This window comes from Notamacropus eugenii, chromosome 5 (genome assembly GCF_028372415.1).
Source record: "Notamacropus eugenii isolate mMacEug1 chromosome 5, mMacEug1.pri_v2, whole genome shotgun sequence".
NCBI lineage: Eukaryota > Metazoa > Chordata > Mammalia > Diprotodontia > Macropodidae > Notamacropus > Notamacropus eugenii.
Window position 1 is genome coordinate 184,691,656 of NC_092876.1, and position 24,413 is coordinate 184,716,068.

General features: G+C 39.2%; 1 protein-coding gene across 5 annotated transcripts in view; it reads left to right on the plus strand.

Moving 5' to 3' along the window:
* Positions 1 to 8,842, plus strand: part of ACAD8 (acyl-CoA dehydrogenase family member 8) — a 54,171-nt gene extending 45,329 nt beyond the window's left edge. For 2 of the 5 annotated variants that reach the window (XR_011967554.1, XR_011967558.1), the window contains exon 13: positions 599 to 8,842. The gene's annotated coding sequence lies outside the window, so the exon portion shown is untranslated. The remainder of the gene's footprint in view (positions 1 to 598) is intronic. The other 3 variants (XR_011967556.1, XR_011967555.1, XR_011967557.1) reach the window with 3 other exon arrangements.
* Positions 8,843 to 24,413: the final 15,571 nt, after the last annotated feature.

Here is a 24,413-nt window from a genome sequence, read left to right on the forward strand (position 1 = left end):
GATTCAAGTCTTCTCACTACCTTGTGATGTCTCTGTGACAGGTGACTTTAGAGGTCAACTAATCCAACGCCCTCACATTTTAGATGGTGTAACTAAGGTCTAAAAGGCAATCTGTTTGATGTCATCGTGTGGTAAATAGCAGAACCAGAATTTGCTGGGTCTTCCAACTTCATATTCGGTGATCACTCCACAGTCCTTTGCTCTGCCCTCAGAATGCCTACCATCTGAAGAATTCTTCACTCCTCCATCAGGAGAGTGTGAGCTGTTTTTCATCAGGCACTGTCATTCTTTGAGAGCTTTGTGTCTTTCAGCTTTGTGTCTTTGATCCTTGGCCTTATCTTCTTGTCCAGTTTAATTGCCTAATACCTTAGGACTATCTTGAAGAAGCAGGGTGAGGTTTAATATGAAGAGCCCTGAAGGTGGAGATGATTTTGTGTCCTGACTCAGTTAGCGAATAGCTTTGTGACTATGCCTCATACAACGGGGATAATAATAATATCCCATTTCCTTTGCAGGGTACATCTGAGGACAGCACTTTGTAGACCTTAAAGTGCTCTATCACTATGGCCTTTTACCTTTTCTCTCTTTTCTCCTCTAGATGGTTACTTCAAGATGCCTACATATGACTGAGAACAACCTACAAAGGCTTCACTAAAACTGTGGATCTTTATTTTAGTCACCTCATTCCCAGGGTGGTCCCCCTGAAGGTAAATAGTCCTTTCTCTCCTTTCTATTTCTCTGTAATCCTCAGAGAAGTAACTTGTTCTTGTTCTTTTCATGGACTGACCTGGGCCTAGATCTTGGTGGAAAAAAATAATGAGGCTCAAGTTCTGATTCTGGTTGCTTATCTTCCTAAGGGACGTGGGCAATTAGCCTCTGGACTGATGCACCTGCTCCTTAAGTACCACTTAAATGTGCTCTGGCAAAAGAAAGACAGTGTTTGGGCATTATTGCTCAAGTGTGTCCCAGGGCATGCTCTGGAAGAGCTCCCTAGAATGGTCATTCTTCAGGTGGTGGAGCTCTCAGTCCAGACATCTTGCAAGAAAACAGAAGTAAGCTGATTTCTCCATCGCTATGCATATGCCAAGAAGCACACTCAGCCTCATGAGGTCTCCTCAGATTTTCATCTTTGCTCAGTTAATCTAGGGTTTAAAATGTAAGGCTCATTCATTCAGTATTTCACAACTGTGTCAAAATTGACTTGTGCCCACATTTCCCATTAAGATTCTTTTTTTCTAAGATTCACATTAATCAAAGGAATATACATTCACTTTATAAATTAAGGCTCATTTACTGAATACAATAAGGATTTAAAAGATTCAGTATTAAAACTCTTGGCTGCTATAATAAAGACCCGAAAACCTTCACTTCCCCCTTCCAGTCTTCAATTAGGTATTCCTAACTCAACTTTTAGGGGAACATATTCCTGTGTTTCATTTCCAAAGTAAATGGCAGAAAGGTAATATATTCTCCACAAAGTTTATTCTGGCAGACAATTTGTAACTAGTCTCTGACAAATGACTTCTGCTGCTAATAGTCATCGAATAGTCTCTAAAAGCTCATGTGGCAATCTTTCTACCCATGTAGCATCTCTAACTGGCTTTCCATACACCCTAATTTCATATTTTGCTGGCATTCTTTTATTAGCAGTATCTGTGAGCTCTTATCTATGGATTCTTGGGAGCATAGGGGTGAGATTTGGAGGAAATTCCATAGTCAGTAGGCAGATTGACATAAACCTACTGTTTGTATGGTTTCCCTCTGGTATGCCTAGTATGTCTAGATATTTGCTTTGATAGATGTCATCCTCCACTCTTGTGCTTTTGAAGGCCCCAATCAGTATTGCCTATTCTCGTCACAGTTCCAATTCACTCCCAAACTCTTGCATTTTCTATCATTGGGTGGCACCTAACTTAGCTGGGAACTTGCGAGGGAGGGAAGCTGAGCTATTTCACCAACTTGATTACTACATCTTTCTTTACTTACTTTTATGAAATATACCCCGCCCTATGCTTTGTGCAATTGGAAATGTGTAGGTACTATTAGTTTATTTGCTATTAGTTAATGTAGACATTGTCTTATCCAAGCATTTACAAGTAACAAAGATGGTAAAAGTGTTAGGGAGTTAGAAGGCTTTATCAATATTAATGTAAATAATGAACATGCTAAACAATTGGAAAACTATTAATTGCTTATGGGTAGGCTGAGCTACTATAATAAACATGACGATTCTAGCTAAATCAATCCGCTTACTCAGTGCCATACCAATCAGACTACCAAAAAATTATTTGATAGAGCTAGAAAAAAATCATAGCAAAATTCAGCTGGAAGAACACAACATCAAGAATATCAAGGGAATTAATGAAAACAAATGCAAAAGAAGGTGGTGTAACCATGCCAGATCTCCAACTGTACATAAAGCAGTACTCATCAAAATTATCTGCCACTGGTCAAGAAATAGAGTGGTGGATCATTGGAATAGATTAGGTGTATAAGACAGTAATAAGCGACCATGGTAATCTAGTGTTTGTTAAACCCAAAGAACCAAGGTTTTGGGACAAGAAGTCACTATTTGACAAAAATGACTGGGAAAACTAGAAAACAGTAAGGCAGAAACTAGGTATAGAGCAATATTTTATATGGTACACCAAGATAAGGTCAAAATGGGTGCATGATTTATTCATAAAGGGCGATACCATAAGCAAATTAAGAGATTAGCAAATTAAATCTATGGAGAAGGGAAGAATTTATGATCAAATAAGAGCTAGAGAGGATTATGGGATATAAAATGGATAACTGTGATTACATGAAATGTAAAAGTTTTTGCAACATCAACACAACCAAAATTAGAAGAGAAACAGAAAGCTGGGAAACAATCTTTATAGCAAGTATTTCTGAGAAAGGCCTCTTTTCTCTAACATATAATAGAGCACAGAGTCCAATTTGTAAAAATACAAATCATTTCCAATTGATAAATGGTCAAAGGATATGAACAGGCAGTTTTCAGATGAAGAAATCAAAGTTATCTATAGTCATGTGAAAAAAATGCTCTAAATCACTATTGATTAGAGAAATGAAAATTAAAACACTAGGTACTACCTTATAACTATCAGATTGGCTAATATGACAGAAAAGGAAAATAATATATGTTAGAGGGGATGCAGGAAAATTGGGGCATTAAAGCACTGTTGATGGAGTTGTGATCTGATCCAACCATTCTGGAGGAAGAATAGGATGGAGGGAAATATAGTTAGTTTTTTATAACATGACTGTAATGGAAGTGTTTTACATGACTACACATGTATAACCTATATCAAATCACTTGCCTACTCAATCAGGGGATGTCTTTGTACTGGTCAGTTTTTTTGCTCCTTCTTCCCACATTGACTAAAATTTATGCTCTGTGACTTGTAGACCATCACCTCTTTCCTTGGTGATCTTTATGTCAGAACTGTTCAGTCATGATCCACTATTCATATTGCCCAAACTGGAAGATCATTTCCTATGGTTTGCCTTTTTAAGTGTGCATCAGGTTGTCAATCCCTGGAGGCCCACCTTGGTAAAGAATACTCACTGTCTGCTTCATTGAATTGAACAGGTTGAAAATTAATGGCAGGGTGCTGGTCATAATTGGGGATAGTATATAGAAACCAAGAATCACAGAAGATCCTCAGTTGTCTTTCTTCCCTCCTCTCTCAACCATTCCCACACACACCAAAACATTCTTGGGCCCTAGTGAGTAAAATAAATGAACACTTTTGCAGTTATTATTATGAAGGAATATGTGGGGTCTGATAGACTCAGGTGAAAGTGCAGAAAATACGTGATTGGCACCAGGAACCAGATTTATGTCACAGGCTTATGGTTTTTCTTGGTGTAACGCCTCCGTCTAGCATTAATGCCATCATGAGATTTTTTGTACTAGGGAGGAAGAGCCTACTTAGACTCTGATGAAGATGTCCACTCTCCTTTGCCTTGTTAATTCTGAGAATAAGTAATACCTTCTTCCCCAAAGTCAAAGCAATGTCTTATTTGAATCCATCTGGTTGTTTAAACTTTAGTCCTCTAGGATACAGTTGAGCAACTGCAGTACTCTGCCAATTGTTCCTGAAAGGGCCATATTTCATGAGTCAGCAATTCTGAATTGAATAACTGCATGTTCACTGTCTTTCCCACCTGTGGGAAAGACCTGCTGCTACAGGCATAGGTTTCAGGCTAGGAATTTCTCAGAAGCTCCTGACTCCTTCATTGCCTGGATTGAAATTTCTTGGTAGTCTGAGAGTTCTGTCTTGAGGAACAAAAACAGGTCTAAAGATAGCCCGAGAGCCTCGAGGGTTTGGGTGTCTTCAGAGTTCTGGTAGCTACAAGATTGGGAGTGAGGGTGCGCAGGGTAAAGTATCTAGTTGATGCTAGAATATGAAGATTCTGAAGATCACCTGGCAAGATAAGGTACTGAACACTGAGGTCCTTTCTTGCCCAGTGTTCAAACTCTACCGTGGAGAATACAACTCTGCTGGGCTGCCATATTGTTTGAATGTGAAACATATGTTTGACTAACAGTTTGTTTTACAGACAACTCATACAAGGCAAATGCTTACATGGAGGTCAGAAGAAGGGATACAAGGACATTTTCAAGGTCTCTCTGAAGTACTTTGGTATCAGTTGTGAGACATGGGAGAAACTGGCAGAGGACTGCCCAGCATGACTTGCCTTCATCAAAGAAGGTGCTCTTCTTTATAAGCAAAACAGAATTGCAATAGCTCAAAAGAAATGTGAGATGTGCAAATTTAGGAACTTCTCCACTCCAAATATTCATATGAACTATTTGTGCCCAATCTGTGATAGAGCCTTCCAAGTTTGATCAACTAAATTTGGACACACTGTGCACTTGATCCCAACATAGTAATTTCATTTTGGTCCTCTTCAAAAACAAAGGATGGCAACTATGGATTTTTGCCACTCTTGGAAGTGGAAGTTCTGATGTCTCCATCTTTGGTTGCAGGGGGTTGTGAAATGTGAGTTGAAGCTCCCATAGGAATGTTTTGATCTAACTGAACAATCAGGTGTCCTCACTACAGTATGAGCTAGCCTTGCAGACAGCTAGCTCTGTTGACCTTGGAACTACAAAAGCTACCTTGGCTTAATCTGCCTGAAAGACATAGAATCATGCAATCTAAGAGTAGGAAAAAACATGAGAAGCAGTTAATCCCACCCATAGTTGGATTATGATTTACAACATAGTCAACAAATATTCATTTAGCCTCTTATTTAAAGACCTTTAGTGAGGGGAAACTAAATACCTCCTGAAGCAACCATTTCCCATTTGGATAGGCCTACATTTTAAGGAGCTTTTCCCTCACATCAAACCTAATTCTTTCTTTCTCTAATGACTTTCTATTGCTTCAGATTCTGCCCTCTCACAGATTTCTGTGGAATCTACCTCATCTATTCCACTTCATTTTACCAGTTCCATACTGTCTGACTGACATTGCCTTGTCTATTGTACCCCTTCTACTTGCCTCCGCCTAATCTAGTCTGCCCATTTTAGTGAAGCCCACCCATTTCAGTGAAGCCCACCCATCTCACCTCTTTCCCACTATCCTTTCTATTCCACTCCAGGAATCCCACTTCATAAAATCACAGAATCTCAGGATTAGAAGGGATTTCAAGTTTCAAGTAGTTTGAACCTATATTTAAACATGGGAATATTCTGTATGACATTTTGGACAAATGAACATCTAACCTTCAGTTGAATGTCTCCAGTGATAGAGAACTCGTTTCTTTTCTTTTTGAAAAAAATAATATTTTATTGTTTTCCCCAATTACACATTAAAACAATTTTTAGCATTTGTTTTTTGTTGAAAGTTTTGAGTTTCAAATTTTATCCCTCCCTCCCTTTCTCCTCTCCCCCTCTATGAGATGACAAGCAATTTGATGTGGGTTATACAAGTGCAATCATGTAAAACATTTCCATATTAATCATTTTGTATAAAAAGACATGAACAAAAAGAAAAATCGTATATTTCAGTTTGTTCCGGACAATATTAGTTCTTTCTCTAGAGTCAGGTAATGTGTTTCATTGTGAGTCCTTTGGGATTGTTTTAGGTCACTGCATTGCTATGAATAGCTAAGTCATTCACAGTTCTTCATCATACAACATTGCTATAACCAAGTACACCATTCTCTTGGATCTACTCGCTTCACTTTGCATCAGTTTGTTTAAGTCTTTTTAGGTTTTTCTGAAAATATCCTCCTTGTCATTTCTTATAGCACAAAAATATCACAATAATATACCACAGCTTGTTCAGCCATTCCCCAATTGATGGGCATCCCTTCAATTTCCAATTCTTAGCCACTACAAAAAGAGCTACTTTAAATATTTTGTACTAGTAGGTCCTTTCCCCTTAAAAAAAATCTCTTTGGGATATAGACCTAGCAGTGGTACTTTATAGTACAGTTTGAGATCTGGTATGACTAAACCACCTTCCTTCACGTTTTTTTTCATTGATTCTCTTGATATTCTTGACTTTTTGTTCTTCCAGATGAATTTTGTTATTATTTTTTCTAGCTCTACCAAATACATTTTGGTAGTTTGATAGATGTGGCTCTGAATGAATAGATTAATTTAGGTAGAATTGTCATTTTTAGTATATTGGCTTGGCCTACCCATATGCAATTGTTGTTTTTCCAGTTATTTAGGTCTGCCTTTATTTGTGTGAAAAGTGTTTTGTAATCATGTTCATAATAGTTCCTGAGTTTGTCTTGGCAGGTAGACTTCCAAGTATTTTATATTGTCTATGGTTATTTTAAATGGAATTTTTCTTTCTATTTCTTACTGCTGGACCTTGTTGGTAATACAGAAATGCTGATGATTTATGTGGGTTTATTTTATATTCTGTAACCTTGCCAAAGTTGTTAATTAATTCCATTAGTTCTTAGTTGATTCTCTAGGATTCTCTAAGTATACCATCATATTACCCGCAGAGTGATAATTTTTGTCCCATTGTCTATTCTAATTTCTTTAATTTCTTTTTCTTCTCTTATTGTTATAGCCAGCATTTCCAGTATAATATTGAATAATAATAATGATACTGGGCATCCTTGCTTCACCCCTGAGCTGATTGGGAAGGTCTCTAGTTTATCCTCATTATAGATAATGCCTGTGGATGTTTTTAGATAAGAATTCATTGTTTCTTGAGGCAGTTCATGCCAATTTTAGCCAGCTCTAATTATTAGGTAGTTTTTCCTTATGTGCTTGTTTGGTTGCTGTCCTTCATACTAGCAGAGGACCAAAATGACATCATTACTCCAGAGTCTGTTTTTATTGCTTTCAGATGAATTTCCTTATGATATCTATTTTTTGCTCCAAAATAATCATGTTAGTTTGATCAAAGTGGTATATAGTACACAAACTGATTTTTTATCTGATTTTATTATACTGACTCAACCTATATAACAATTAATATTCTTTCATTATTTGGATTTCTATTATTGTAAAGAACATCTTGTAGTTTATCCATATAATTTATGTGTGTATTGTAACCTGCCAAGTGTTTTGGAAATTTTGAAGTTATTTTAAACAAAAGATTTCTGATGGATTTTGTTGGCTAAAAACAAAAACGCTATTGATTTATATAGTTTTAATTTTTTTCTATGACAAATAATAATGTAGGGGGAGTGGAGGCAAGATGGACCTGTCAAAGTTCCCCCACATAGCCCATAAAATACCTGTAAAAATGACTCTGAACAAATTCTAGAGCAACAGAAGTCTCAGAACAACAGAGTGAAAGATTTTCAGCCCAGGACAGCCTGGAGGGCCGACAGGAAGGCTCTATTGCACCGGCACTGAGCAGAGTGCAGCCTAGCCTGGACCATGTGGCCCAGTGGGCTTCAGCGAGCCACTGGGTGGCAGCAGTTCCCAGACTGCTTGACCCACCGATGCCACAGACAGCTTCAAAGGTCAGTGAGAAAGCTCTTCACCCAGAAGGGATCAGGGTCTGGACCCAGGGCTGCTGCTACGGCAGTTGCAGTGTCCATTTTTGGAGCCCACCCCCTGGAGCCCCTGGGGGAATTGAGCAGCTGATCTGAATCTCAGCCCTGAATGGAGGCCCTGGGGTGAGGAGTAGTGCTGGCCTGGTAGAGCTGGAGGTGGTTGTGGAGAGGGAATTCTAATCCCAGATCCTGGGCAGAAAAATTTTTGGTTGCTCCCAGACCAGAGCACAGGCCAGGAGAGGAGTAAACTCCTCTCCCTTGATTGTGCTACCTTGGAGGAACTGAGAACTTACAGGTCCCCAGAGTATACCCTACTCTTGACAAGGGACTCAAAAGTCAAGTAACTGGCTGCAAAAATGCCCCAAGAAGGGGGAAAAATAAGATTATAGAAAGTTACTTTCTTGGTGAACAGATATTTTCTTCCATCCTTTCAGATGAGGAAGAAATATGCTTACCATCAGAAGAAGTCAAGGCTTCTGCATCCAAAACCTCCAAAATAAATATGCAATGGTCTCAGGCCATGGAAGAGCTCAAAAAGGATTTTGAAAATCAAGTAAAAGAGGTGGAGGAAAAATTGGGAAGAGAAATGATAGTGATGCAAGAAAATCATGAAAAGTACATCAACAACTTGCTAAAGGAGAGTCAAAAAAATGCTGAAGAAAATAACACCTTTAAAATAGGGTAATTCAATTGGTAAAAGAGGTCCAAAAAGCCAATGAGGATAAGAATGCTTTAAAAAGCAGAATTAGCCAATGGAAAAGGAGGTTCAAAAGCTCACTGAAGAAAATAGTTCTTTAAAAATTAGAATGGAGCAGATGGAAGCTAATAACTTTATGAGAAACCAAGAAATTACAAAACAAAGCCAAAAGAATGAAAAAATAGAAGACAATGTGAAATATCTCATTGGAAAAACAACTGACCTGGAAAAGAGAGACAATTTAAAAATTATGGGACTGCCTGAAAGCCATGATCAAGAAAAGAGTCTAGACATCATGAAATTTTCATTATCTTTCATGAAATTATCAAGGAAAACTGCCCTGATATTCTAGAACCAGAGGGCAAAATAAATATTGAAAGAATTCACTGATCACTTCCTGAAAGAGATCCAAAAAGAGAAACTCCTAGGAATATTGTGGCCAAATTCCAGAGTTCCCAGGTCAAGGAGAAAATATTACAAGCAGCTAGAAAGAAACAATTCAAGTATTGTGGAAATACGATCAGAATAACACAAGATCTAGCAGCTTTTACATTAAAGGATTGAAGGGCTTGGAGTATGATATTCCAGAAGTCAAAGGAGCTAGGATTAAAACCAAGAATCACCTACCAGCAAAACTGAGTATGGTACTTCAAGGGAAAAAATGGTCATTCAATGAAATAGAGGACTTTCAAGCAGAACTGAATAGAAAATTTGACTTGCAAACACATGGAAAGATAATGTTTATAACTCTTGAGATTTTTCTCAGTATTTGGGTAGTTGGAGGGATTACACACACATATGGATATATATATATTATATATATATATATATATATATATATATATATATATATATATATATATATATATATATATATATATATATATATATATATATATATACATACACACACACACACACACACACATAGAGAGCACAGGGTGAGTTGAAAAGAAGAGATGATATGTAAAAAAATAAAAGTAAGGGGTGAGAGAGGAATATATTGGGAGGAGAAAGGGAGAAATGGAATGGGGCAGACTATCACTCATAAAAGAGGCAAGAAAAAGCTTTTTCAATGGAGTAGAAAAGGGAGGGGGTGAGAAGGAAAAAGTGAAGCTTACTCTCGTCACATTTGGCTTAAGGAGAGAATAACATGATCACTCAATTTGGTATGAAAATCTATCTTACACTACAGGAAAGTAGGGGAGAAGGGGACAAGCAGGATGGGGAGGAGGGAGCAATTAGAAGTAAACACTTTTGGGGAGGAACAAGGTCAAAAGAGATAATAGAATAAATGGGGGACATGATAGGATGGAGGGAAATATAATTAGTCTTACACAACATGACTATTATGGAAGTCTTTTGCAAAACTACACATATATAGCCTATATTGAATTGTTTGCCTTCTCAGTGGGGATGGATGGGGAGGGAGGAAGGAACTCAAAGTTGTAGGAATGAATATTGATAATTGTTTTTGCATACAACTGGTTAATAAGAAATACAAGTAATGGGGTGTAGAAATCTATCTTGTCCTACAAGAAAAGAGAGAAGATGGGAATAAGGAAGGGAAAGATATGATAGAAGGGAGGGCATATTGAGGGAAGGGATAATCAGAATGTAAGGCATTATGGGATGTGGGGAGGGAAGAGGTGGGGAGAAAACTTGAGAACTCAAAATTTTGTGGAAATGAATGTTGAAAACTAAAAATAAATAAATAAATAAAATTTAAAAAACAAAGAATAATGTATCATGGCTTAAGATAGGCATTGCTTAATATACTAAGGGACATTGCATTTATTTCCATGTATTTTAGTATTTTTAACAGAAATGTGTGTTATATTTTATAATAAATGTATGTATATACTTGGGTGAAGATCAACAGAGAAAGTACAGGCAGACCCCATGGCTTAAAATTCTATAAGAGATGTTGCTGCAGGAAGGACTAGAAGTCCTCAAGAATATGAGTCTGAAATCATAAAGGGAAATAAATCTGATAAAGAGGAAAGGGGGAAGGGAGTTGTCTAAAGACAGATTTTAGAAAATACAGTAGAGGGTAGTAAGAATGGCTAACAGGATAAATATAAAAACAATCTTATGAGAATACTGTTAGAAATGCTAAAGTTTAGAATGAACTGAATTTGCTGAGGAATGCTAATGATAAGAACAGGTGGGGTTGTTTTGGTTTGTTTTTTAGCTATATTAGGAAAAGAGCAGGATCAAAAAAGGGAATTAATACTTAAGTTAGGAGGCAGTAAGAAAATATCTAGTTGCCCTTGCTTAATTCAAGTCACTTGGCCCTGAAGAATAACATCCATGGCCACTTAAATGTGAAATGTGATTGCTATATCACTGTCAATAATGACAGTAATTGAAAGATTGTGGAAAGTGGGAGAGTATCACAAGGGCTTGAGAGGGACAAAGGTTGAACTTTTCAAAAAAAAAGGAAGGGAACAGAGTTTATAAACTATAGATTGAAGAATATGACTTTATTAAAGAGGTGGTTATTGAATAGTTAAAAAGGAAAAATAATGAATGCAAAGACCAGTAGGGTTTCATCAAGAACAGATCATGCTAAACTAAATCAACTTATTTCCTTTTTTAATTGATTTGGTATGTTTGTCCTTTCTTCTCAAAGAGGACCATGACATCAAGATGATGACATGACTTGCAATTGACTTTGATTTGAGTGAGGGAGGGCTGTACAAGGTCACCAACCTCACTTTCTTCTCCTAAACCATCTGGGTCCAGTGGCCTGATATTCATCAGGACAACTAGAGGTCACCCAGGATGCAATGTGAGACCCTGGCCCTTTCAGGCTACATCTTATCATATTCTCACTTGGAGTGAGATATGCCCATTCAATGAATAGGCTTCTTTATGGCAACAAATCAAAAAACCCAACCAAACACAAAAAGAGAAATTGTGAAATCAAAGTAGAGATAAAATTAAAACAACAAATAAAAAACACCTCAACTAAACTGATAAATAACTCAGAGCTAAAAAAACTAACAAAATACAAAGTATTAGCTAATATGATCAGAAAAGTAGAGGAAAATGAAAACTGCCAGAATCAAAATTGAAATAAAGGAAAATTCAGAACAAATAAAGAGGAAATAAAAGAAATTATTTAAAATAATTTTGCCCAATTATAAGCCAACAGAACTTTACTAAACTAGTAAATGAAGGGGATGCTGTAGATAGTGTTTTCCTATACTTTGAGAAAGTATTTGTTAAAGTAACTCACTATTTTTGAGGATAAGACAGAGATGTGAACTAGATAATAGTAGAATTGAATTGATTGGAACTGATTGAATGGTTTGACTCAAAAAGAAGTTGTAGGTAAAATTGTTGGTGATGGAACAAACCAGAAACAGAACCAGAATCAAAAATTTAAGAACCAATAAGGTCCTTTGGTTCTCTTTGGAACTCAACTTTATTGAGTTCACCAGCAAGGGGCTGGGATGGAGACTCCCCAAAGGAACAAAGGACAAGGATTGTATGGGTAGTCGTTCAATCATGTCTGACTCTTTGTGATCCCACATGGGGTTTTATAAGCAAAGATAATGCAGTAGCTTGCCATTTCCTTCTCCGATAGATTAGATTTGTTGTGTTTGTCCTTCATTCTCAAAGAGGACCATGACATCAAGATGTTGCAGTTGACTTTGATTTGAGTTAGGGAGGGCTGTGCAAGGTCACCAACCTCACTTTCTTCACCTGAGTCATCTGGGTCCAGTGGCCTGATATTCATCAGGACCACTGGAGATGGTCTAGGATGCAATGTGAGACCCTAGCCCTTTCAGGCAAAGGTACCCCCATTCAATGAAGAGCCCAATTGAGGGCTAAACCAAAGAGGAACCTCAGGAGGACTCCATAAATGGAGAAAAGAACAACTACCAACAAAAGTTAAGTGATTTACCCTGGATCACACAGCTAGTGAGTGTCTGAGGATGGATTTGGACTCATGTCTTCCTGATTCCAGGCCCAGTACTCTATCCGCTGAGCCACCTACCTGTCTCTACAAGTCTTATATAAGTTTTAATTAGGTGGGAGGTAAATTAGTTATGGGGCACCTCTTGATTAGATAAGGCTTGCTACCAGGGTCTTTCGGAATAAGGTTGGGGATAGTAACAGGAAAGGCAGTTTTTTGAATTAGCTATTTATCCTAACCATGCCCTAACAGATAGAAAGTCCTCACTCTCAACAGTAAGGAAGGTCTGCAGCACAAACAGAATCAAAGACAAGATTGAGGAACTTTAGACAAAATGAGGATGCTTTCTTTTTCTTGCTTATCTACAAAGTCATTAATAGTTCACTGTCAGTGTGACAGGAGGTCTCTAGTGGAGTGCTTTGGGGAGATCTGTGCTTGGGCCTGTGTTCTTCCAAATGTTTATTCATGACTTGCATAAAGGCATTGATGGTATGTATTAAGAGCAGGTCTAATGCCAGGACTCTTAATTCAGATACAATGTTGGGACAAAATGAAGTCCCCATTGAAGTCATTGAACATTTAACAAAGGGAGGCTCACTTTGTCTTGTCCTTGTGCAACAAGGATACACAGCAAGGATATATTTCCATTTAGCTTCTCTGGACCATGGCTCCTCTTTGTCTCCATGTGGAAGTGAGTCTGGTCATCTGGGCAGAGTTTAGTGATTCTCACGGTCTTCAGATATCCACTAAGTCACAGACACCTTGTCTCCCTGCGGATGGGTGACCAGGAAGCTGTGTTAAGGAAAGCAGGGGCCAGTCAGTTCCCAAATACAGCTTTTTTGATTTTTAGGTAAAACTCATCCCTATTTTAGGGAAATAGAGGAACTCTGGTCCTATCAAGTATGCAAATAACACAAATCTGGGAGGGATAGTTCATGTCTTGGATGACAGTCAAGATCTCAACTGCTTGGATTGTTGGACTGAATCTAATAAAATGGGACTTGAGGAATAAATATAAAGTCTTACCTTTGCATCCAAAAAAAATCAGCTCCACAACTACAGAATTGGAGACTCTGTTTAATCTCTATTGCCAATACTGAAACCTGAAGATTTCTTCCTCTCCTAATATGCTTTACTTACCATCCCTGGATCTGGGAGCCCTGTCTCAGTTCACAATAGGAGTAGAAAGGGTGACTCAGCAGCTGGTGAGTGAACATGACAAGGATATAGAGCATTTGGATAGCTGTCTTAGAGTTGTACATGTAATGACAAGTGTATTATATGTATGTCAATAAGCTGAAGGGATCTAACCTCTTTCCCATACTCACTTTAGTTCTAACTCCCATCTCCTCCCTTCTCAGTACACATAGGGAGGACCCATCATTGCTATGCAGGTAGAGAATGAATACAGCTCCTATGACAAGGATGCAAACTACATGCCCTACATCAAGAGGGTAAGAGCTGCATCATTTGGCCTCTACGTCTTCTTATTCCTTTCTTTTCTAGTGATTACTAAACAAAGCAGAAATATTTGCCATTTCTTGGATATGAACTTTTTCCTCAAGACTTATTATAAGAGAGAATAATGAGAGAAGTCCCCTGACTTCTGTCCTGATTCTAACCCTAACTTACCATATGACCTTAAACAAGCCATTGCCTCACTCTTGTCTGATGGAGAAAGTCATTTGGTCACAGTATGTACTAGAACTAGACACTTCTTGGGTATAAAGTCTTATACTAGAAACCTGAGGGATGGGAAACAAAAGAAACAGAAGACACAATCTTTGCTTATACTTGAGCTAGGGAGATAGGACAGGTTGAGAAGAAGTCATTTGAGACATGGATTATCTGATTTTATTTCTGTAATTCCAATGTGATGAAGTGGAGATGACAGAGGAAGAGTGTCTTGCAGGTTTTTTTTTCTTTTTCTCTTTTCTTATAACCTAATCTCCTGAGGATAGCCTAAAGAGGGAGTTAGTCTTGCTTACAGGGACAATTGGTTCAAACATGGAAGTTCACTAATCATTCCCAGTTTTCTAAACTCTTTGGCTACAGTTCCTCAAAGTTTTTCAGGTTGACTGCATTTTCTTTTTTAGAAATCTTTCAAGGTACCAGAATCTACAAACATCACAAACACAACATAAGACAAAGATTTTCCTACATTTTACAAAGATACAAACGTAGAGAAAATGATGAGACAGACACATAGACAGGATGATTACATATAAGTTTTCCTTAGAGGAATCTAAATTACAAAAGGCCTCTTACTTGGTGGTTTCAAGTAGCCATTTATTAAAAACATCTCATTTGGGATATTTAATTTTCTTGATGACTTCATCAAGACATTTCTTAAATAACCTGTTTTATCCCAATCAAAAGAACCTCAAGTTGGCCAACAAGGTCAAATTATGCCAATTACTTAAGAAACTTGCAAGTATCTATTCCATGGACTGAACGCACATGCCTTGCAGCCATATTTTGTGGTGGTTCAGTCTTAGTTAGTCCTATATTTCAACAAGAGGGGAAACAAAAACAAAGGGTATCTGTTCTCAGAAGTCAGAGACTTCTCCGGGAAAAGACAGTTGAATCCTCTCTTTGGTCATGACATCCATAGTTTCAATCCTCCAAGGGAATGGAGCTTGAGAATTGGAGAAGGAAAATCACCCACTGCCTCTCTCCAAGTAGACTCAAGTAGAGCTCAATGAACTCCCAGAGGTACTGTACCTTGAGTCACAGTAGGGGCGGGAAAGAAGGTAATTATTCAATTGTTGATCCCATTTCTGACAATAACTATCAGGTCTGAAAACAAATGACCAAAAGGTCACAGAGGTTATGTAGTCTCTGTTAACTCTAAAAGTACCAAAGAGCTCACACATGGTCATCACATGGTCATTACTATGGTCATCACAACCATAGTTATCTCTAAGGAATAAAACAAAATAAAAACCAAAATAAACTCAGGAATGAATCATGGTTATAAGCAAAAAGCTTTCTTTATTCTGTTGAAGGAGGGAAACTAGATACATGTGCCAGGGCCTCTTCTAGGAGACCTGCTGTAGTGAGGCCAAATCTCAATATTTATACCGATGATATTGGTATAGCGATTTCCAGTTTGGGTCAGAGTAGATACCCTTGGATGGTTTGATGTCCCTAGACTCAGTCACAAGTGGAGACAGGGACACTGGGAATATTTGTCTTGCCTCAATGTCATGCTGAATCAATAAAGCTTTAACTAATAACTGCTCTCTGAGTTTTACAGTTGTGAATTAGGGAACTAGTGGATGTCATTCATATCTAAAGCACTAGCAGTCCATCTACTCAGTTCTAGGGGGTACACCCCGTTCAGGACCCAGAGTCACAATCAGTAAGCTCTGACAATGAGGGGTAACAACAACAAGACAAGTTTGATTCATCGCATGGCTTCATGACTGGAACATGGGTCCTGTAGGTGCTTGTCTAGGCTCAGAGACCACCCGGGGCTAGTGTGAAACAATTCTGTAACTTTTCTGTGCCAGAGTTCATTTAGAGAGTGAGTACCAAGGATTGTTGTTATGTTAAACTCAGGGAACAGCTTGCTTTCTGTGTTTTAGCTCAGAAAAACAGAGTGTCTCCTAATAGTACAAAGAGAGGGGGTGGTCTTGGCATGGGGATCCTGAGACCATCATGTAATTGTCTCTGTGAGAAAATGTCATCCAGCTTCCAGCTCCTGATTCTAGGAATACCTCCCAGGTTCAGCAGGGCCTTGATGCCCTGCGATTAGTAGTCTTGGGAACTAAAAGTTTATTCACTGTCAACTCTCTATGACAGGAAATACTTCCTCCTTATATCACTGTATTATGATAAGAAGCTACATCACTACAGCTATGAAAGAGAAGGAACCTCTACGTTCTGAATTAGAAAATAGAGGGAAAAGTAGCAGCCAGAACACAGTGTGGGAGGCCTGTCCCCAGAATGTGCTGAGCTGTTGCTTTAGGATTTTACCCAGGCAAAACTCTCTGGTTGTTACTTTGGGTCCTAAGTGGGGCGTACCTCCTTAAATTGAGTAGATGGACTGCTGGTAGTATAGGTATGAGTGATAGGCACAAGTTCCCTAACTTAAAGAGCAGTTATTATTCCACTCTCTATTAGTCCAGCATGACATTGAGGCAAGAGTGATATTCCCAGTGTCCCTATCCCCATTTGTGACTGAGTCGAGGGACACCAGACTATCAAAGGGAGCCTACTCTGACCCAAACTGGAAGCAGTCATGTAGTTTCCAGGTCTTTGTAGTCACATCCCCAGCTGTGACAACAACCTGAGCTAACTGGGGCTTTAATTACCACTTTGGCCCTGCTAAGCATGGATGATGCTAAGTTCCAATCTCTGGGATGCAGGGATTTAAATGTTTAATTTTGGGTGTTTTTTTCCTCAACTATATAACTTGCCATTTGTGCTCTCAGTGTGCCTGTCTGTCCTATTTGACGGTGGGAAACCCGGAAATAGGGAATGTAGTAGCCTTGAATGTATTGCTTAATAATTTTTTTGTTATTGAATTATGGGCCCTGTTGAAGAGAGGACTAGTAGAACCACTCATGACCTCAGACAATAAGGATGAGTTGAGGAAAAACAAACTGAAAGGAGGCACATGCTCAGTCTAATCTTTCAGATACATTGAGACGAACAGTTATAGGATAGAACAAAACATTAGACCAAGAGGTGACTGAACATGACATACGTGTGTAGAATGAGTACATTTTCAGAAAAAGAAGCAAGGAAGAATGTTGAAGTAGCCAAAAGGGTCCAGGTCCAGGAAAATAGCTCCCTGGAAGTGTTTGGGCATGAGCTTTTCCCCTTATCTGCTATGCTCACTCCACTGTTGTGCAGTTCTCAAGGTTTCTTTGGGGGGCCTTCTCTGTACCACCCACCCTGGCTCATAGCTCTGTCCTAGGACTGTTTGTCCCTTTTGGCTTTCACGTGGGTTACAAAAGACCCAGCAGGTCTGGATTTTGTGGCTCTCCCCTTTGTTTCTCCCTGCACCCCCTCAAGGTGTAAGAAAAGTCTCTTGGCTGTCTGAGGCACTGCTGTGCAGACTGAGGGACTGGTTCACAAGCTAGCCTCAGGGCTTGTGCTCCTAATCACCAGGGAGTAATTCTTCCTCCTCTCTATAGCTGAATGTATTTCAGAGTACTCCAGCCCCAGGGTTGGGCTTTCTGAGAGCATGGCAGTTCACTCCAGAGGATCAGGGGCAGGGATGTCATTTGCTAAGGAGTCGGAAGTGGACATGCCTCTGGGTTTGTTCCTCTCCACAAGTGAGAATGCAGATCCTAGAGAGGTTTCCTTTTTTGGCTCCCTGGAATTCCTAGGCTTGCGTTGGTGATGCTAATGCCTGAGTCCTTTCCTGTTTCAGCAGCAGTTCCCCACCTTCTCCATTAAATGTCGCTCTATCCCCATTCCTGGTCAAACCAGCAGGATGGAGATGGGGTTGGCTGGGGGATCCCTGCACCTGCTGTCTGCTCCCCTGCTTCTCAAGGGCAGCAGGGGTGAGAGTCAGGCAGGCTGATTCATTCCTTGTCTCCAAGAACAGGTGAGCCCGTGGGCTCATTGAGAAAGGTCTAGGGCAGAATCCGTAAAGATTCTCTGCTCTCTCTTAGCTCTGATATCCAAGCTCTTGCCATGACTCTTTGATTTCATCTTTGCAACATCTCTCCAATACCATCCCTTCTCTCCTCTGACACCACCATCTTCATCACTGGACTACTGCGATAGCCTGTTGGTGGGTCTGCCTGCCTCAAGCCTCTCCCCACCCCAGTCCATCCTCCCATCCTCCAGTTAGCGCCTAGAGTGATATTTCTAAAGCTCCCCTGCTCAACAAACCTCATTGGCTTCCTATTGCCTCCAGAATCAAATGCAAAGTGTTTTGTTTGGATTCAAAGCCCTTCATAACCTAGTCCCCTCATGCCCTTCCAGGGTTCTTTATACTTTACTCTTTGATATGTACTCTTTGATCCAGTGACACTGGCCTGTCTGTTCAATGAATAGGACACTTCATCTCTCAGTCCTGCATATTTTCTCTGCCCTCCATGCCTAGAATGCTCTCCCTCCTCCCCTCTTTAACTACTCACTTCCCTGCTTTCCTCTAAGTCCCAATTAAAATCCCAATTCCTATAGGAAGCCTCCTCCAAATTTCAATGCCTTCCCTCTGTTAATTATTTCCTCTTTTTCCTGTATGTAGCTTGATTTGTATTTATTTGCATGTTGTCTCCTGTATTAGCTTGTAAACTTGAAGGCCATGTTTTTTCACTCTTTTTGTATCCCCAGGGCTTAGCATAGTGACTGGCATGTAGTAGGCACTTAATAAATGTTTATTGAGTTAAAATGATAAAAGACAAGAGGGCAACTTACACATAGATCTCAGCCCTAGCTGTTTTTCTTTTTCCTTTCTCTTTTTCATTACATTTCTACTCCATTTACTACTGAATTATTGAGGTGGAGGCCCTTTCTGTCTCTGTGCTAGTCACTAATCTTTGTCTATTCTTCTAAATTATTCTGATTTTGTGGTTGATACTCCCTTCCTTTCCTTAGTACATCTATGATAAAAGGTTTTACAAGAAAAAGATCTGCAAGCAACTTCTAAACCAAAAATTCCCAATCTAGTCCCAAAAAGCTGGCAGAGCTTCCCAGACTAATTATTAAACTATTGACATTGCCGAGTGACAAGCTGCCTTGGGGTCTCAGGACAAGACCCTTTTCTTGGGCTCCTATAACACTTCTCTACATTCCTAGTGTCCTCTTCTGGCCCCTCTCATGAAATTCTAGGCATAATGGTTCTAAATGCCACAAGTTTTTCCACTTTTTCAAAGCTCCACCTCAAGTTCATACTGAAGTCACATCTTATATACCTTTCTACCCTAGAAATGCTCACCTAAATACCTTTTAAGTTTAGAATATCATATGTATAATACATGCACAGCACTAACTAACCTAATATTAACCCAATATAATTCTATTAGAGTTAATTCTATTAGATTAGATGGCCTCCTAATCCCTTCCAACTTTGAGTTTCTATGTAATTTCCATGCAATTCTCACCAACAGTTAGGAAAGGGACATGTAATTGCAGGGTTCAGGGAGGAAGGATGCCTTAAAAGAACAGAAATGGAAAGGTAAGTAGTCTTGAATGTGATGAAATATGTGACTAGGTATTGCACTCTGCATTACTGTCATTGCTGATAGGTTAGTCTTCAGAGCCCCAAATGAGTTATCCCTTCATTCAGACTTTGCTATGAACATAACATAGTCAAATTTGACTTTATTGTCCAGTTACCATGAGAAAGACACTGAGATTAACAAGTGATATTGTCTTAAGCTTAAGTGACCTTGAGTTTGATTACTGGAAAAACTCTACTATGTATTATTCAAAGAATGACTTGTGAGCATTTAAAGAGTGAGGTATTGGTCATTAAGAGCCAAGATGGGTTCATAAAAAAACAGGCTACCACTGACCAATCTCTTACCCTTTTTTGAAAGGGTTACTGGACTAATAGACCAGAGGAATGCTGGAGATAAAGTATACTTGGATTTTAGCAAGACTTTCATGGTCATTATGGGCAAGTTGGGTGCATTTGCTCATCGGGGTCAGAACACTCACAAACACCAAGACTACTTTGATGAAAATGATGGGGAAATTCAGAAGTTGCTAAATGAAAAGCAAGAATTTCACAGGATATACCAGCAGGATAGTTCATCCACCTCTAAGAAGCATTTAATTCCATCAAAAGTAAAGTACAACAAAGCTTAGAGAGATGCAGGATTCTTGACTCAGTAAGAAGGCAGATGAAATTCAGTTTTGTGCTGAGAGTAACAATCCAAAGCGCTTTTATGATTCCCTGAAAGCTATTTATGGACCAAAAACCTATAGTGTATCACAACTACTCAGTGCTGATGGAGCCACATTGATTAGAGATAAAGATGTGATCCTAGAGAGATGGGCTGAACACTTTTATAGTGTTCACATCAATCAATGCTGGGGCCATTGACCATTTACCTCAGGTTAAAGACAGTCCCTCCTTAGCTGAGCTTCCAACTGAAGAAGAGGTTTTGAGGGCCAGTAGGCTCCTTTCATGTGATAAAGCACCTGGTGCTGATTGTATTCCAGCTGAGATTTACAAGGTAGGGGGACCATTGTTCATACAAAAGCTGACTGAAATTTTCCAGGTTATATGGCAAGAGGAGGTTCCCCCAGGAATTCAAGGATGCCTCCATTCTCTATCTCAATAAGGGTAAAGGAGATAGATTGTGCTGTGAAAATCACAGGGGAACTCTCTCTTAGTCATTACTGGCAAAATTCCTGCTAAAGTCCTCCTTAATAGGCTGATCTTTCACTTGGAAGATGGTCATCTACCTGAGAGCCAGTGTGGCTTCAGAAAGGGCCAAGGAACAGTCAATATGGTGTTTGCTACCCAACAACTTCAGGAGAAATGCCAAGAGCAGAACAGAGGTCTGTACACAACTTTTGTAGATCTGACCAAGGCCTTTGACACTGTTAGTCATGAGGACTTATGGAAAATTATGTCAAAATTTGGTTGCCCAGAGAAGTTCATCAATATTGTACATCAATTTCATGATGGCATGTTTACCCGGGTTCTGGATAATGGACAATGCTCTCGTGCCTTCCCAGTCACCAGTGGAGTGAAACAGGGCTGTGTGCTTGCTCCCATGATTTTTAGCATAATGTTTTCAGCCATGTTGACAAATGCTTTCAATGAGGATGAACACAGCATCAAGGTCAACTACCATATTGATGGTAAGTTCTTCAATTTGAAAAGGCCAAGACTAAAGTGGAAGAAGTGTTGGTGCATGATTTTCTGTCTGTAGTTGATTGTGCACTCAATGCAGCCACTAAAGCTGAGATGCAACAAAGTATAGATCAATTGTCTGCTGCCTGTGCTAATTTTGGCCTAATACACCAAGAAAACAAAGGTGCTCCATCAGCCATGACCACACCATCCATAAGTGGAACAATCGGTTACAACAAATAAAGTTTTGAATGCTGTGGATAAGTTCACTTACCTTGGTAGCGTACTCTCTAGGGATATACATATTGACAATGAAGTTGATGCACACGTTGCCAAAACTAGCTCAGTGTTTGGGAGACTCCAAAGTAAATTTATGGGAGAGAAGAGGTATTAGACTGACTAGCAAAGTGAAGGTCTACAGAGTCATTGTGCTGACCTCGTTGTTATATGCTTGTGAAACATGGACAGTCTATCAGCGCCATTCCAGGAAACTGAATCGCTTCCATTTGAACTGTCTTAGGAAGATTCTGAGGATCACCTGGCAGGATAAGGTACCAGACACAGAAGTCCTTGTTAGAGCTGAACTGCCAAGTATTCAAACTATGCTTCAGAGAGTGCAACTTTGATGGGTTAGTCACGTTGTTCAAATGCAAAATGTATGCTTGCCCAAAAGACTATTTTATGGAGAACTTGCATGGGGCGGGCAATCACATGGTGGCCAGAAGAAGCGATACAAGGACACTCTCAAGTCTCTCTCAAGAATTTTGGATCTGACTGTGTGACATGGGAGACACTGGTACAGGACTACTCAGCATGGTGTGCCCACATCAGAAAGGGTGCTGTGCTCTTTGAGCAAAGCAGAACTCCAAATACTCACATGAAATATCTGTGCCCAACCTGTGGCAGAGCATTCTGAGCTCATATTGGTCTGATCAGCCATAGTCAGACACACTGAAATTTGACTTTATCATGGTGATGTCATTTTGGTCCTCTTCGAAGACAAAGGACAACAACCACGAACAAGTTGGGTGATATAGGCTAGACGATAGTACAGTCACTTGAATTTGGAACTGGTTGAACGATTAGTCCAAGAGATTAATTGTTAATGGATCAAGGTTAATTTGAAGTTTGATGTCTCTGGTAGAGTGGACAAAGATCAGTATTGGCACTGTATATTTAACTTTTTTGTCAATAACTTGGAAGCTTATCTTATGTGTGGGTGACACAAATCTGAGAGGAACAGAAACATGTTGGGTGACAGAAGACAAGATCTTAAAAAAATCTTGACAGGCTAAAACAATGGGTTGAATTGAAGATTTAACTTAATAAAGAAAGATATAAAGGTAAAGTCCTCATACTTCTATATTTGGTCCTTTGAACCCAGATATAGACTGGGAAAGATAGGATCATATAACAGCTCTTGTGATAAAGATCTGGGGGAGGAGGGAGGAGGTTTAGTGGATTATAATATCTTTGAGAGTCTGGAGAGTGCTATGGAAGTTGAAAATGCTAATGCAGTTTTACTTAACCTGCTGTAAGAGAAGCATGATGTCCATGGCAAGAGAGGGGAGAGTCTTGGTGTACTCTGCCCTAATCAGAATACATCTGGGACACTGTATTTAATCCTGAGTACCTCATTGTAGGATGGACATTGATTGACAAGCTGGAGAATGTCCAAAGAAGGATGAACAAGATGATGAGAGCTTTGGAGACTCTGCTGTGCAGGAATCAATCAAAGAAACTCAGAATGTTTAACTTGGGGAAGAAGGGATTTAATGGAGGACAAGCGTTTCAAGTGTTTGAAGGGATGTCACAAGAAAGAGGGATCAGAATTGTTATCCTGGGTCCTAGTTGCAGAACTATGAGGAGTTGACAAATTTCAGTGAGGTACATTTAGTCTCAAAGTCAGTAAGATTTTTCTAGCAATTAGAGCTATCAAAAAGTGGGATAGGCTGCCTCAGGACCCAGAGGGATTTTCATCACTAGAGGTCTCCAAGAGGAGACTGGATCACCACCTTGGGGGGATGTTCAAATTTGAGTTTGAGAAGATGAACTCAAAGCCTTCTTCCAACTTTTGAGATTCTGTGGATCTGGTGAATCCATGTAATGATGAGCTCTATATTATATTTTTACTCTATACTTGGGGTTCAGAGTAAATACCAGAGACAACCTTTGACTTCACAGGACTGATAGTTTAGTAGAGGAAACAAGACAAACACATAATTATCAGAACTACATCTTGTAAAGAAGAATAACAAGAAAATGATAAAAACTGAAGAATGTGAAATTATAATCAAGTGTGGGCCCAAAGAAGAGACTTGAGAAGTAACTTCCCCTAACTTCTCTGCACAAGTGGGGGACTGCATGTGTGGAACACTGCATACAACGTGAAGCTTCTTAGATGTGTTGATTAGTTTGTTGGACTTCCCCCTATATTTTATTCCTTACTATAAGAAGTGACTCTGGGTAGGGAGGAGAGGGAGATACACAGGGAAATATAGGTGATGTGAAAATAAAAGATCTATAAAATTTATTTTGAAAAAAGTAAATACCGACTATAATGATAAAATTGATAGAATATTGTTTATAGAGATGAGTAAGATTATTCTGAAATTGCTTTGGATTGTTTCTGAGATTGTTTTGGATAAGAGTTTGGGTCTACCCAGTAGGGTTTCCTAGGTGGAGGTGTCCTTATGCTGTGACTGACAGGAGGGAAAGGTACTTTTTTTACTGTTAGTACTTTTTGAAATAGCATTCATCTTATACTATCCTCAACTCTGTGAAATTATTTCTCCCAAATTTAGCTTTTTTTTCTTGGTTAGTGGCAGATACTGGACAAAAGAAATGATATTAGGAATAGGAAGGTCCTGGGAAATAGATTTGAAAATAAAAAACACATGTGAAGGAATGTATTGGACCCAGAGCATGGCCTCTCTCAAATGGGCCTGTAGAACTAGAAATGTGGGACCTGCCACTAGCGAGCAGGCTGCTTCCATTGGTATACTTGCATCATTGAACTCTTC